The sequence below is a fragment of the Cupressus sempervirens genome, chromosome 11, assembly GCF_028749045.1.
Source record: "Cupressus sempervirens isolate cs-2001-9-10 chromosome 11, ASM2874904v1, whole genome shotgun sequence".
Classification (NCBI taxonomy): domain Eukaryota; kingdom Viridiplantae; phylum Streptophyta; class Pinopsida; order Cupressales; family Cupressaceae; genus Cupressus; species Cupressus sempervirens.
This window is the reverse complement of record NC_143128.1, coordinates 244,628,100-244,643,313: the sequence shown is the minus strand read 5'-3', so window position 1 is coordinate 244,643,313 and position 15,214 is coordinate 244,628,100. Positions and strand designations below refer to the sequence as shown.

At 34.2% G+C, this 15,214-nt stretch overlaps 1 protein-coding gene across 7 annotated transcripts in view; it reads left to right on the top strand.

Annotated features, from left to right (window-relative positions):
• Positions 1-5,293: 5,293 nt before the first annotated feature.
• The window catches only part of LOC149529059 (uncharacterized), an 88,981-nt gene continuing 79,060 nt past the window's right edge, over positions 5,294-15,214 (top strand). For 2 of the 7 annotated variants that reach the window (XM_089809738.1, XM_089809739.1), the window contains exons 1-2: positions 5,303-5,448; positions 5,633-5,704. The gene's annotated coding sequence lies outside the window, so the exon portion shown is untranslated. Of the gene's footprint in view, positions 5,449-5,632; positions 5,705-15,214 lie in introns of all 7 variants that reach the window. The other 5 variants (XM_089809740.1, XM_089809737.1, XM_089809735.1 and 2 more) reach the window with 4 other exon arrangements.

Sequence of the window (15,214 nt, the reverse complement as noted above, 5' to 3'; positions counted from 1 at the left end):
ATTAGCTACCCCTAGGTGTATGTGTTCTTATCATTGGATTATTCAAAAACTGTTAATTTGGGAGCCAACAGTCAATACTGAAAGTGGCTTGGAGGAATTCTATAATTTATAAATTAGATTACACTTTGCAATCCAAAATGAAAGTTTATATTAGGAGTCCAAGTTTAGAAGTCAATTTGCAAATTGCAACATATACAAACCCACCAGTTTGAAAAACATAATGTAAAAATACTTCAAGATATTGCCATAGTTTAATAAGAAGAAAAACATAATAGTGAGATTGATTAATTGACTTTAATTTTTATTTAACTAATTATTATAGTATCTTTCAATAAAAGAAGAAATGATTTAAAGATGGCTTAATAATTGGTAAGGTGTGAAAAAATACTATGCTATCAAAATAAAATAAAATAATCATTTATTTTACAACCATTTACTCATCAAAGTGTTAATTACAATATATGATAATTATAATAAAAAACTTCAAATATTAATTATAATATAATAATAATAAAGAAGAAGAAGACATGATGCCATGAGAAGTTTATGTTGTAAATATCTAAATAATAATAATGAATTTAAATCTTCTTAATAAAGTTCATACTAATAATTAAGTCGATAGGCTTATATGTGGGAGCTTTGCTCCCGATTTTTACAATTTTCTGCTAGAAAATTGCCAACCCTAGTTGTAAAATAGTTTTTCGATTATTTTGAACTACTTTCCAATCATTTTAGAATTTTTCTAATTTTCTTGTATTTTCTTCAATTTTATTTCATTTTGAATAATTAGTTATATGATTTGTTTCTACTTTTTCTAATTTAGAAACTTATGTCAAATCTTTTGCATGTCTTTGCTGGCCTTAAAACAACTATAGATTAATTTTTTCAAAAGAATTCAACAAATGAGAAAGATCATGATGGTGGAGCTGCTTAAAGTGAATAGAATGGATTTGTGAAGATGAAGAAGTTTTTGCCACAATCTATGCTGCCAACAAATTGAATGGAGGGCTTTCCTTCAAACAAATGGTTGAAGAGATGTTTTGTGTGGCGGGTGCTTTCTTGATTGGTGTTTTCATTCCTTCTCTTGACTGGCACATAGTTGCTTTACTGATTCTCACATTATATTTTATTGTTTTAAAACTCATCAACATAGACTTTGTAAGTTATGGATTATTACTTTAAATGGGCATTTGTAAACATGTTCTCAATACTGATTTTGTTTGAGTACAAATGAATCAAAAATCACATTGAATTTTGATAGCAATCTCCTTATCCTTATCCTTTTTTATTTGTATGGGTCTTTTAATATATTCCAAAAACTTTTCGTAATTGAAAATATTTTATTTTTGTTAAAAAACTAATGCTCTATTTTGTATGGACGAAACAAAATTATTGTTTTGATGAACACATGAGAGAACATGCAACTCTTTATAGAAAAAATGAATTAAGCTAATAAAATTTGTTCAATCTGAACCTACCTTTATTTTATTTCATCTTTTGAGTCTATGTCTTCATTATAATCAATAATTTCTATTTTTTCCACGTCTCTGCCCTCTATTTGCACTGACCACTAAATTTAAGAGTATTTATGCAACTAGGATGAAGAATATAAATTTTAAGTAGAATTTAATAGCATATTTCATTATTCAAGAGTGTGAAATGCTTCTTGTTTATTTATTGACACCTTCAAAAGTTTTTTTTTTTTGCCAAATATTAAAAAGAGACATGGATGATTTGGGTGTTGTATAAAAACTCGTGAGTGTTATAGTATTAAAATATTTAAAACTGTTCAGTGTTGTATAATTTAAATTTCTATTTTCACATTAAAGAATAATTATTTTAATTTAAAACTATAAATATTATTGATATATTTTGATATTTGATATTTATCAAATTAATTTTAATTATTTAAAATTATAATTGAAGACAATTTTATTTATTCTTAATTATTTCAATGTATGGTTAAATTTATTTTTATTGTATCACTGTATTCAACTATATTTTGCACTAATAAAATTAACTATTTTATCAAAATTTGAAGTTATCTAAAGTTGACATTTTTATTGATTCAATACATATATTATTAAAGAAAAAAAAAAAAAATGATTGTTTGAACTTACTTTTTCCCACTACAATGATAATTTCTTTATTTTTTGGCCTCACATTTGCTTGATTTTTGCAAAAAATATTTTTATCTTGTGCATATCCTAATTTAACCCACTTTAACAACTAAATTGTAAAACTACAACTCATTATAATAATGAAATTCAACTAAATAACAAAATTAAATATAAAAAATAAAAATAAATTATAAATTTATAAAATTTATTTTAATATTATTAAGAACTTGCTTTAATTAAATATATTGTATATAATATCAATCTTAACTTTGAATTTGAATTATCTAAACTAAAAAAAATCAATGAATAATTTTATAATTTTTAGTTAAGATATTTTGATAATGAAACTTTACTCATTTTGGGTAATAACACTTTCCTTCTTGTTTTTTTAAATAATTTTAACATTCACAATCCTCCAATAGTGAAACTTCCATTCTTTTTTCTTTTTTAGACAATGACAAGTTTCTAACTTTTACAAGTCATTTTTATCCTAATTAAGTTTTTGATTTCTTTCTCAAATTTAATCAAAGTTCATAGATTTCTTTTGGTTATGACAAGTTTCTAATTTTTACAAGTCATTTTTATCCTAATTAAGTTTTTGATTTCTTTCTCAAATTTAATGAAAGTTCATAGATTTCTTTTGTTTTAACATATCCATTAAATTTGTATGAAGAGGGTTTCTTTTTCTTTTTGTGGAATGAAATTAATAGCTTTGATTGAATATAATGTTTTCATTGAGTTCTTTAAAATGTCATTAAATAGTTTTTCTTATGTGCTTTGAAATAAGTGTTAGATTAGATCCAATTACAATATTATCTATCTTTATTTAAGCTCGTAGCACATTCTAAGATTTCTAAATATAATATCTAGCGCTATTTTGTTCTTTAAAAAAAGTGACTTTTATTATTATAGGCATGAATACTTATGCATTCATGTCATCCTAATATCACATTAACACTAACCAATCAAATCAAAGAATTTAAAAGATTATAAGAAACTTCAAATGTTTATATCTTTTTCTAATTTTTCATTCATTCTATTGATCTATACTATTTTTGGTGGGGGAGAAAATTAATTTTTCTTCAACAAAAGTACAAATATTTTCTAACAATTTCATCTTACATTAATGAATGCATTAATTACAACTTTATCTTTGTGACAAGTTAATAAGATTTTATTTTTTATATCATTTTAACTTCCACCTCACATAACATCTCTAATCAATATTAATTCTCAATAGCAATATAATTCTAATATGTTATATCTTTGTATTTGAATTTATAATTTTTTTAAAACTTTGATTTTTTAATAAAATTAGTTAAATTATTACTATTATTTTATTTTTATAAAAATAAATTAAACAATATTATTTTTTAATTATATTTTATAATAGTGTTTGTAATATGTATAATTGATAAGTGTTACAATTAGTAAATTATATCATTTACTATTATTAATATTTTATATTTAAATAATTTATCATTTAGTTTAAATACATTTAAAACTTAAATATATACTTTAATATTAAATTAATAATTATATTTTACAATAAAATAACATACTAAAGAAAATAACCACAAAAAAAAAAAATTCATTTCTAAAAGATATGTAAATTATTATTAAGTTTTTATAAACTATGTATTCAAATTAAATAGTTATATTCTATTTCTTATTTATTACATCATATTTATTCATCAACATCAAATTTATATGTATTACATCTATTTATTATTTACAAATGTACATATTAAATTATATAGATATTATTTTATTATTAAAAAATACTTAATTTAAAAAAAAAAATTGGAAATACAAAACATTAAATAATAAGCCTTTTCTAATTGTGTAAAATTAAACAATTAGTTTTATTTATAAAATATTTTTATATTTCAATACATTTCATTTTTTCTTATACAAATGTGAGTTTTAATATAAAAATTAAATTCTTAATTTCATTAATTAAAATATACTATATTTTAATTTTTCATTATAACCATGATTTTATTTTGAATATTTGTCTTATTAAGAAAAATAATTATATTTAATTATCTCTCTTTCTCTCTCTCTCTCACACACAACTTATGTTGGTATCGCTCTATCTTACTATTTTATCTCTCGTCATCTTCCTCCTATATATCATCTATCATTTTTCCTCTGCATATATGTTTATGTTGTTATTGTTCTATAATGCTATTTATCTCCATATAATGATTAAAAATAGTGACTTCCATTTGATAATCAAGATGAGAATAATACATAGTTGGGGACTTTGGCCTCTTATTATTGAGCTTAAATGCCCAAACATATAATAATATAACACAAAAACTTAACAAAATATGAGTCATCCCTTTAGATCACAACTGCATTTTTAAGACGAAAATTCAACAACAAAATATGAACTATCCTATTAAATCACAAGTGCATTTCTAAACAAAAATTAATGCATTCACAATGTTAATTTAGAACTATTTAACCTTATTTTAACTCATCTACACCTCTACAACCATTTTGCGTTAAGCAGGAACTATGATGCAGTGCGTCTCTTGTTTAAAATGTTACTTCCATTCGATTAGAACCAAATCAAAGTAAACCACTTCCCCTATTTTCCTCATTTATTTAACGTCATCTTTTTTGCTGCTAGGGGAGAGGACCCAGTAGTTGAGCGCGTTCAAATAGTTGTGATAGTAGTTGTTAACTTAATACCCATACTTGTTGATTTAATATCCAACATTTTTGACAAGATTGTACCAATGGATGTGACTTTAAAGTTGTTTTTGTTAATGATAATTACCCATAAGTAAATGAAAAGTGTCCCTTTTTTCAAAAAACAACCAATAGTGTGATGCCACGTCAGCTGCACAAGTATGGGGGTATCCAATGCACTATGATTGGTCTCACTTTTTTTTTGGGCTGTTTTGGACACTTTGACAAAAAGCATGCTGATGTGGCATCATATTTGATGATGTGCCTCTGAAACCTTAGTTATAAGCAGGGGACTTGCCAAGTAAGCTGCTATCAAAAAATGAGAGTGATTCGAAATTTCCACATAGGATTTTGAGAAACACGAAGTTAGGGTGCACAACTACTGGGTCCTCTCCCCTACTAATTTTTTTTGTCAGCAGTAAATTTCCCATCGACTAATAGTTGTACGTACTAAAACGTACAACTGCTAGTTCTGAAGTAAATTAAAATGATTCTGCATTTCCTGTGGTTACTTTTCGCCGCCTTTAATCATCGCCCATAGGGTATATCAGGGCTAACATTGTCGACTGCTTGACAGCTTTTCAGTTTACCGGCACATTTCCCTCTTCTGGATTGATGCTTTCTGGTGAGGCTTTTAATTTTGTGCTAGGAAAGAGCGTCGATTTTTAGGCTTGCCTGAAAACAAATTTTGTTTCTCATTGAATCAAATTGGATTTCAAATCCACTTTTTGTAGACTGAATATATTAAAGCAGCAGCCGCAGGGAGCTTGGCTTTGGTTCATCTCATTCAAATTTTTTGTCTTTTGTAGGGTTTTGTAATATTTTTACCGCAGACTCTGCCCATTTTTCCTAGATAGCATCGTTGAAAGCATAATTTTGAGGTAAGCTCCATACGATGTTTGGGGATTCATTTCCTTACCCTACTCCTGGTGTTGCTCTTCGCTATCGTACTTGTACATTTCCTTTTTAACTTGAACTGGTTAATCTTCTTCATCAAGTGATTCTTTCTATGCTCAATTTTTTAAGATTTCATAGCTATCCTGAAGCAACAGGGTGTTTGGCTCTATCAATTGCAGTAGCTATACCCACAACATCAACTGTAACGATAACCACAAGAAAGCTCATATGCATTTCATATGAGCTTTCAGATAGAGAAGAACAAGATTAATAATCCATTGCAATTCCTCAATTTCAATTCCAAAATTGAAATGTTGCTCTACCAATATACATTTCAATGTCAATAGTGCTGAGCTTAAGAAAATGTAGAAAAGAAAAAATAAAATCTAAACTAAATTAGACAACAAAAAATACAAAGAATTCAAGACCAGGATTTGTTGTGGTTCATCCAAAATGTCTGGACTACATCCACTCTTCAAGTAGGGCAATATCTTTACTCAGATTAATTCTGCAATGCAATGAACAACAACATCAACTGATTTTACATATTCTTTTCCAGTCACATCTGGTGGAAGACGAAAAGGTAGAGAAGAGGAAGAGTCGGCAATGATTGGACTGCACAATCAGAACCATTACATATTCCTCTGTCAGAAAACTGTTACAATCTCCCACTTTAAGTCCAATCAGTGTTGCACAGAGATATGCCCTACTTGGAATGCTTATGGCTATATTGTGACAATGCCAACAGATACTCTACAGAATTCAAACTTCTCTCGGGATACTACTTTTGTAAACACATCAGCCGAATTAACCTTTGTATCAATCTTCTCTAACTTTAGCCTTCCCTCTTCTAGAGCATGACAAATGAAGTGAAATATGCTTTCTATATGCTTTGTGTAACTGCAGAAAGCTGAATTTTTCACCAAATGAATGACACTTCTGCTATCAAAAAATAGAGTGAAGTTGGATTGTTTAAACCTCAACTCTCCAAACAATCGTTGTAACCATATCAGCTCTTTAGCCCCCTCAATAAGAGCAATGTATTCAACCTTGGTAGAGAAAAGATCAACAACTTGTTGCTTATGAGAAGTCCTACTAATCACCACCTTGACAAAAGTAAACACATAGCCTATTGTAGATTGCCTTTTGTCTAAATCTCCAGCCATATCAGAATCAACATAACTGAAAATATAAGGAGTCTTACTATTAAAATATAGAATATGAGAGGAAGTGACTCTCAAATACCAAAAAATCCATTGGACTGCTTGCCACTGAGTTTTACCTAGATTACTCATAACACCGCTCACAACTCCCATTGCGTGAGCAATATCCGGACGCATGCTGATCATTACACACATTAAATCTCAACTGCTGAAGAATAAGGAACACCATCCATCTCATGTTTTTCTTTTGGAGTGGAAGGACACATCTTAGAAGACAAACGAAAATGATCAGCCAATGGTGTAGCAACTAATTTTGCATTTGACATATTGAACTTTTCCAACACTTTAGAATGCATTTTTTTTGAGATAATATAATTTCTCGTTTTTGTCTATTTCTGATTATATCCATCCCAAGAATCATCTTTGCTGCCCCTAAATCTTTCATGGGAAAACGAAGAGCCAAATTCGTTTTCAGCTCATGAACAACTCGCATACTATTCCTAGCAGCCAACATGTCATCAGCATAAAATAGCAAAATCACAAACTCACCAATAGGAAGTCTGTTGTAGTAAACACACGGGTCTGATTCACAGCAAGTAAAACCTTGTTGTGTCATGAAATTATCAAACGTTAAATACCATTGGTGCGGAGCTTGCTTTATCCCATACAAACTCCTCTTTAATTTGCAACACAAATGCTTCTGCCCTTGTTGAATGAATCCCTCTGGCTGCTCCATGTATAACTCCTCTTTAATATCACCATGTAGGAACTCTGTTTTTACATCAAGTTGCTCAAGCCCAAGGTCTCAAGTTGTTGCTATGCCTAGTACCAAACAAATGGTTTGCATTTTAAAATTGGAGAGAAAATTTCATTTAAAATCAACGCCCTTTTGTTGAGCAAATCCCTTTACCACTTATTTGGCCCTGTACCTTTTCCGTCCTCTATCTTCCTCGTTTATTTCATATTTATTTTTTAGAGCCCTTCGATTTGGTGGAAGTGGTACCGAATCCCATGTCTGATTTGTATTCAAAGACTCCATTTCATCTTTCATGGCATCCATCCAAATCTTTGAATTGACATTATTACATGCTTGCTTAAATGTCTAAGGTTCTGCTTGATCAAAACATAGAGAAAAAAGTAATTCATAATCATGAAACTTTCTTGGTCATTTTCTTTCTCGAGTAGATCTTCTGAGCTCTGTATTCTATTCATTTACTGGATAATGAGCTTCATTTGTGCCTTCTATATTTCTATTTGAAGAATTAGTACCATTTCCTTGTTCAACTTCTTGATTTTGATTTGTGTGTGGTTTTCCACCAAACTTGTCATTGAAAATCTGTGGAATAGTAGGTGGAATCCAATTGGACATATCATTTACAGATACAAAAGGGTCGTGGGATGCTTGGAAGGGAGGGAGCATGTCTAAAGAACATGAGTTGTGCCCAACCCACGTAGGAATTGGAAGTTGCGGGTGATGAGATGCATCCACGGGTTGGGATTGGGAAGTACCACCCAGCATGGACGTGGCATGGGCAGAAGTATTGAAGACATGTGTGGAGGTAGGACTAGCATGTCTGGTTGTCTTCTTGCAGAGGAGGGAGTTTTTATATTGACTGCAGGCAAATGTTGAGATGTGTGTAGAGGGTGCGATGGAAAGAAAGGGCTATGCTCGGTTTGGTGGTCACGCCAAGTATTGTATCATTGCCCAATATAGCAATACTGTGTGCATCCAATGAAAGTGGCATTCGAAATAGACTTTGATGCTTTGTGGAGGGACCAATGCCCAGTGTGGATGCATCGTGAGCTTTAGACAGGGATTACTGCTTAGAAACCACAACATTTTGGGTATGAATTGTAGTTTGAAACAAACTCATATGTTCTGCATCTTTGGTATGAATGTGATGTGGAGTAATTTGAAAGAGGGGTTGGGTGGGCATAACATAAGTTGTAGATTGTCGGAGGTTGGGTGTCCATCATGATATGTAGGCATAATAGTGGTGGCAGTATTAAATGTGACCCGAGTAGATTTGTTAGCGTGCCCTCCATTAGCAAATAAATCAAACTGTATAGATTTAGTAGGAGAAATATTTTTAGCATTCAAACTTGAGAAAGATCTCTCATTGAAAACAACATCTTGATTGCGAATCACCTTATGAGCAATCAGATCCCACAATCGAAAATCGAATCGATCTTCACCATACCCTAGAAATATGCAGCTTTTGGATTTAAAATTCAATTTTGTTCTCTGTTCTTTTGGAATGTGAACCTATGCATTGCAGCCAAACACACGCAAATGATTAAGTGAAATTATTTTTCCAAGCCACCGCTCCTCTGGTATGTCAAAATCAAGACGAGATGAAGGAGCTCGGTTAATTAAATAAACCATTGTATTGTACGCCTCTGCCCAAAATTCCTTCCCCAAACCAACATTAGATAACATACATCGAGCTCATTCTAGAATAGTCCAATTCAACCTCTCATCTTCACCATTTTCTTGAGGTGTATAAGGGATTGTTTTAATCCTTCTAATGCCATGACCTGCACAAAAAATATCAAACTCCAAAGAGAAACTCACCACCATTATTTGTTAATAGGCATTTAATTTTGTTGCCAATCTGATTTTCAACCATAGCCTTAAAACTTTTAAACTTCAAAAATACTTCTGATTTCTTATTCAACATGAAAATTCATATTTTGCGAGTGCAATCATCAAGAAACGCGACAAAGTAATTAGCACCACCCAAACTCTGTAGGACCGAAAACCGTAGAATGCACGAGCTCTAATGGATAAGATTTCTTCTCATGACCCGTCCTTATGAAGCTGGTGCGATTTTTCTTGCCATAAAGACAATGTTTGCATAGTTCGAAATCGAGTGATTTGAGACCCGGAAGTTGGTCTCTTTGAAGCATCACTTCAAGTCCCCTTTTGCTCATATGACCGAGCCTCTTATGCCAAAATTCATCATTACTATCTGCAACCACCATAGCTGCTTCACTTCACCATTACACTCTAAAACATTTAGACTTTCATATTTCTTTCCTTTAGCTAAAACTAATTGACCTTTTGACACTTTCCAAGAATCAAGGTCAAATTAACATTGCAGCCTTGTGTATACAAATGACTCATAGAAATCAGATTACGCTTAAGTGTAGGAACATGCTTGGCATCTTTTAAAAGCCATTGACTACCATTTTTCAGTGACAATATAATATCCCCTTTGTTGACATTATCACATTCTTTGCTATCCCCAAGAAAAACTTTACCAAACATGCCTTCACGGTAATTTGTGAACACACTCCAACATTGAGTAGCATGAAAAGATGCACTAGAATTGAGAGCCCACAAACTTGCATTTGTGTCACCGGCTGCAAGTACCAAAACACCATCATCTTTAATAGTTGCAGTATGTACACCATCATTCATCACTTTATTTTGAGCCTTCTTGAAATTCCAACATTGCTTCTTTATGTGTCTAGGTCTACCACAAAACCAACAAGTGCCATTTCTTCCTCTAAACTTCGAATGATGATTCGATCTGCCTTTTCCATTATTGTTATGCCTGCCTCTTTCATGACTTCTACCTCTATTGCTTGTGCTTACAACTGTAAGAGCATCATTGTAAGAGGGGTCTTGGTGCTTCCTTCGCATGTCTTCATTAAGTAGTGTGGCTGCAACTTCATCAAATTTCAGCTTGCTCTTGGCTGCTATTGAAGTGCTTACAACGATTACTACACCTTCCCAGCTGTTCGGAAGTGAACATAATAGTAAAATGGCTTTTATTTCATCATCTAAAGGTATACCAACTGAAATGAGCTGAGTAACTATGTAATATCCTCCCCTGATTTGAACTTTGACTTGTAGAAATTTAACTTAAGGAATATTGTCAAACACTTTGTATGCAAACTCATAAAGCTGATTTCCTCAATAAATTGCTTTCCAATGAGTAGATTTACGAACAACTATGAAGTGACATTAAAATGCATAATACACATCATAACATTTTCACAAACACTTGGCACACATTCAACAGTATATGAAAAATCTGGAAACTCTTTCAATCTGCTGATAAAAGGGTGATTTTTAAATGTAGATGTGCACTAACAGCTGCCTTAAAGGCTGCAACAATTATTCAGACTTGTATTCAACAATTATTATGCAAAGTATCAAAATTTGACAGAAGAAACCTGGAATTAGTTGCCCTAGTATTTTGCAGATGTAGTCGGCAGCCTTCCAAACTTCTAATCAGCCGGAAAAACAAGTAAACTTGATACCAACATTGTTCATGCCGTACTGTAGCAAAATACTGTTCATGCCGATTGTAGCAAAATACTGTTCATGCGGCACTATAGCAATAACTAACTTTAGATCTGCACCTCAGACCCTTGTAAATTTCTTTATGCGAACGCCCCAAATGAAACCCAGTGTGTTTCCTGAAGTGAAAACACCCTTGATCCTCCTGACTGTGTCTTCCAACAGCGAAGAGAATGCTAGCAAAGAGGGATTCCGTCCTCCAAGCCCGATAATCAGATATCCAGCAACATAACATTAATCTTCATCCAAGCATACAAAAAAAAACTCTTCCATTTCTTTTATAGTGTTCTCACAAGAGCTCAATCCTTCGTTTTCTCAATGTGGGATAAAACATAACTCCCTTTATGTACCTTATGTCTCCAATGTGTTATAAAAATAAAGGGAACTCTTTTAATTTAAATATTTCCCACAAACTATAGTCTATGCATTAATAAAGTTAAATATTTAAATTTAACTTTATAAAATGGCTTTATCAATGCATAACAAATCTTATCAATGATAAATAAGTTTTCCTGTCGATTTTAAACAATTACCATCGACATACCACTGTGACTGAATGTCCGGCCATGTCCAAGATGACTTACTATAAATAGTAAGTATGCCCAAAGTTGCCCCAGAACCCCTCAGAAAGACCCGCAACTGAAACTGTCTAGGCCAAATGGCCTCTAAGCCCCTTTAATGTCCTAGTTAGCCTACGGGACTGTGGGGAAATAGGCTAACGACAACATCATGTTATGAATGCTAGAAAGGGGACATTACAGTCCGCCCTTCCCAAAATTGCTTGTCCTCAAGCAATTTTAGCTCTGGATGCTGCAATATCTGCTCATTTTCCCAAGTAGCATCCTCGACAGGTAGGTTCCTCCACTTCACTAGATACTCCCTGATAGTCCTCCTGCGAAGCACCCTCTCCTTGGAGTCAAGTATGGCCTTGGGAACCAAGATAAGCTTTCCCTCATCATCAAGAGGTGGCAATAATACTGAAGGCACCACATTGTGACCCAATGCCTTCTTAAGGCGTGACACATGGAACACATTATGCACTTTACTGTCTGCAGGCAACTCCAACTCATAAGCTACTTCACCCACTCTCCTGATTACTTTGAACGGTCCATAGTAGCGTGGTTTCAATTTCTCTGCTCCACTCTTCTTGAGAGAGGATTGTCTATACGGCTGTAACATGAGGTACACCATATCTCCCACCTCAAAAGACCTCTCAACCCTGTGCTGATCAGCATATTGCTTCTGCTGATTTTGTGCTTTTTGCAAATTTTCCTTCAAGGATCGCATAATGTCCTGGCACTCCTGCAAAGTATCCTTGGCCTTAGGCACCCTGCTGTCCCCAAATAACAAATCCAAAAAATTAGAAGCATCATACTCGTACAGTGCCATAAAAGGGGACATTTGAATAGACATATGGAAAGAGGTATTATAGCAGTACTCCCCTAGATGTAGCCACTTCACCCAAGCCTTCTGCTCTCCTGCAATGTAGTTTCGAAGGTACCCCTCAACCCATTTGTTCACTATCTCTGTCTGCCCATCAGTTTGGGGGTGGTAGCTAGTACTCGGAGTGAGTTCTGTTCCACGTAACCTGAACAACTCCTGCCAAAAGTGGCTCATAAATCTGCTGTCTCTGTTACTGACTATGCTCCGTGGTATCCCATGTAGTCTGAATACCTCTCGAAAAAATAGTTCTGCTGTTTGTGCTGCTGAATATGTAGATGAAATTGCAAAGAAATGTGCAAATTTCGTCAATCTGTCTACCACAACAAAGATACAATCCCGACCCTGTGCCTTGGGGAGGCCTGTGATAAAATCCATGGAAATGCTATCCCACTTCTTCTCTGGTATGGGTAGGGGCTGTAGTAAACCACCCGGAAAAGAATGTTCCTGTTTGTTCTGCTGACACATAGGGCATTCCCTCACAAACTGAAGCACCTCTGATTTGAGTCCTTTCCAAGTGAAGCGCTCTCTCACCTGCCGATATGTCTTAAAGAATCCGGGATGTCCTGCCATGGGTGAATCATGAAATGCCCTCAAAATCTTCTGCTTCATAGCAGACCCGGGTACTAAATAAATCCTTTCCTTGTAGATGATTAGATTATTTACGACAGTGTATTGACTATCTTGAATAGCTCCCCCAATAATGCTAGATGCCCAACTATCCTTAGCATATTCTGCCAAGATCATCTCTCTCCAATCATTCATGACTATCCCAATAGCAAGCAAATGAGGCCTTCTAGATAAAGCATCTGCAACAATATTTTTCTTCCCTTTGACATAGGCTATGTCGAAATCATAGGCCTGTAATTTACTCACCCATTTCTGTTGCCTGTCATTAAGGTCCTTTTGTCCAAGGAAATGTTTCAAGCTATTATGATCTGTTTTTACTGTGAACCGGCTTCCCACTAAGTACTGCCTGAACTTAGCTAGCGCGTGCATGATTGCTAGCATCTCTTTGTCGTAGATGCTGTAGGTTCTCTCCACACCTCGTAATTTTCTACTCTCATATGCGATGGGATGTTTGTCTTGCATGAGAACAGCTCCTATGCCCTCTCCCGAGGCATCACACTGCAGCTCAAAGGGCCTGGTGAAATCTGGAATGGCTAAAACAGGACATGTACTCATCAGCTCCTTAAACCTGTCTAAACAATCCTGAGCCCTCTCTGACCACTTGAAACTATCTTTCCGTGTCAAATCTGTAAGTGGTGCTGCTATCTGTGAAAATCCCTTCACAAATCTGCGGTAGAACCCACAAAGCCCGAGAAATCCCTTGAGTTGTGAAGTGTTCCTCGGTGGTGGCCAATCTAGAATGGCCCTGATCTTGTCTGGGTCAACCCGAACACTTCCTGCACTAATAATATGCCCTAGATAGAGCAACTCTGTCATCCCAAACTCACATTTACTCATCTTGGCATATAATGACTCCCTCTCTAGAATACTGAGCACTGTATCAATATGCTTCAAATGTTCCTCCCAAGTACGGCTGTATATCAGTATATCATCAAAAAATATCAACACAAACTTCCTCAACTGATCTTTGAACACTCTATTCATACAGGACTGGAAAGTGGTAGGGGCATTTGTCAACCCAAAGGGCATGACTAAGAACTCAAAATGTCCATAGTGGCATCTAAAAGCTGTCTTCTCCACATCCACCTCTCTAACCCGTATCTGATGGTAGCCGGATCTCAAATCAATCTTGGAGAAGTAGCATGCACCATGCAATTCATCAATAAGCTCATCGATGCGCGGGATAGGGTATCGGTTCTTGATTGTCTTCTTGTTTAGCTCCCTATAATCAATGCACATCCTCATTGTACCATACTTCTTCTTCACCAATACTACTGAAGAAGCGAAAGGACTTTTGCTTGGCCGTATGTGCCTCATGTCAATCAACTCCTTAATTGCCTTTTCTATTTCATCCTTACATCTCTTCGGATGGCGGTAAGGTGTGATGATAACTGGCTTAGCCCCTTCCTCTAATTCAATAACATGCTCGATTCTCCTATCCGGGGGTCTCCCTGGAGGTATCTCACCAAACACCTTAGTATGTTTGGTTATTATTTTTTGTACATCAGGTGGATACTCTTGTTTATGCTGCTCTGTCATCTCAGGCATTACTCTAAACTCTGCTGCCCACTGCACCTGATCATGTCTAAAGAAACTCTGCATCCGCTTGAGTGACACCACTCGAAGTCTCCCATCTGACAAACCTCTGAGCACTATCTTCTTACCATTTGCCTCAAACCTCATTTCCATTTTCTCAAGGTTAAATGTAAACTTTGCCAGAGACTTCATCCAGTTCATCCCAAGCACCATATCTTGATCACCAATGTCGACCACAAAGAAATCTCCTGTCATGTCATAATCTCCCAAACGAAGCTGCAAGTTGGAGATTTTCTTGGTACATTCAATTTTGACGCCATCGGCAACCATCACCTTAAATCCCCTATGCTCCTCTGTATGTAGCCCTCTGCGTGTCACAAACTTCTCATCAATGAAGTTATGTGTCGCCCCTG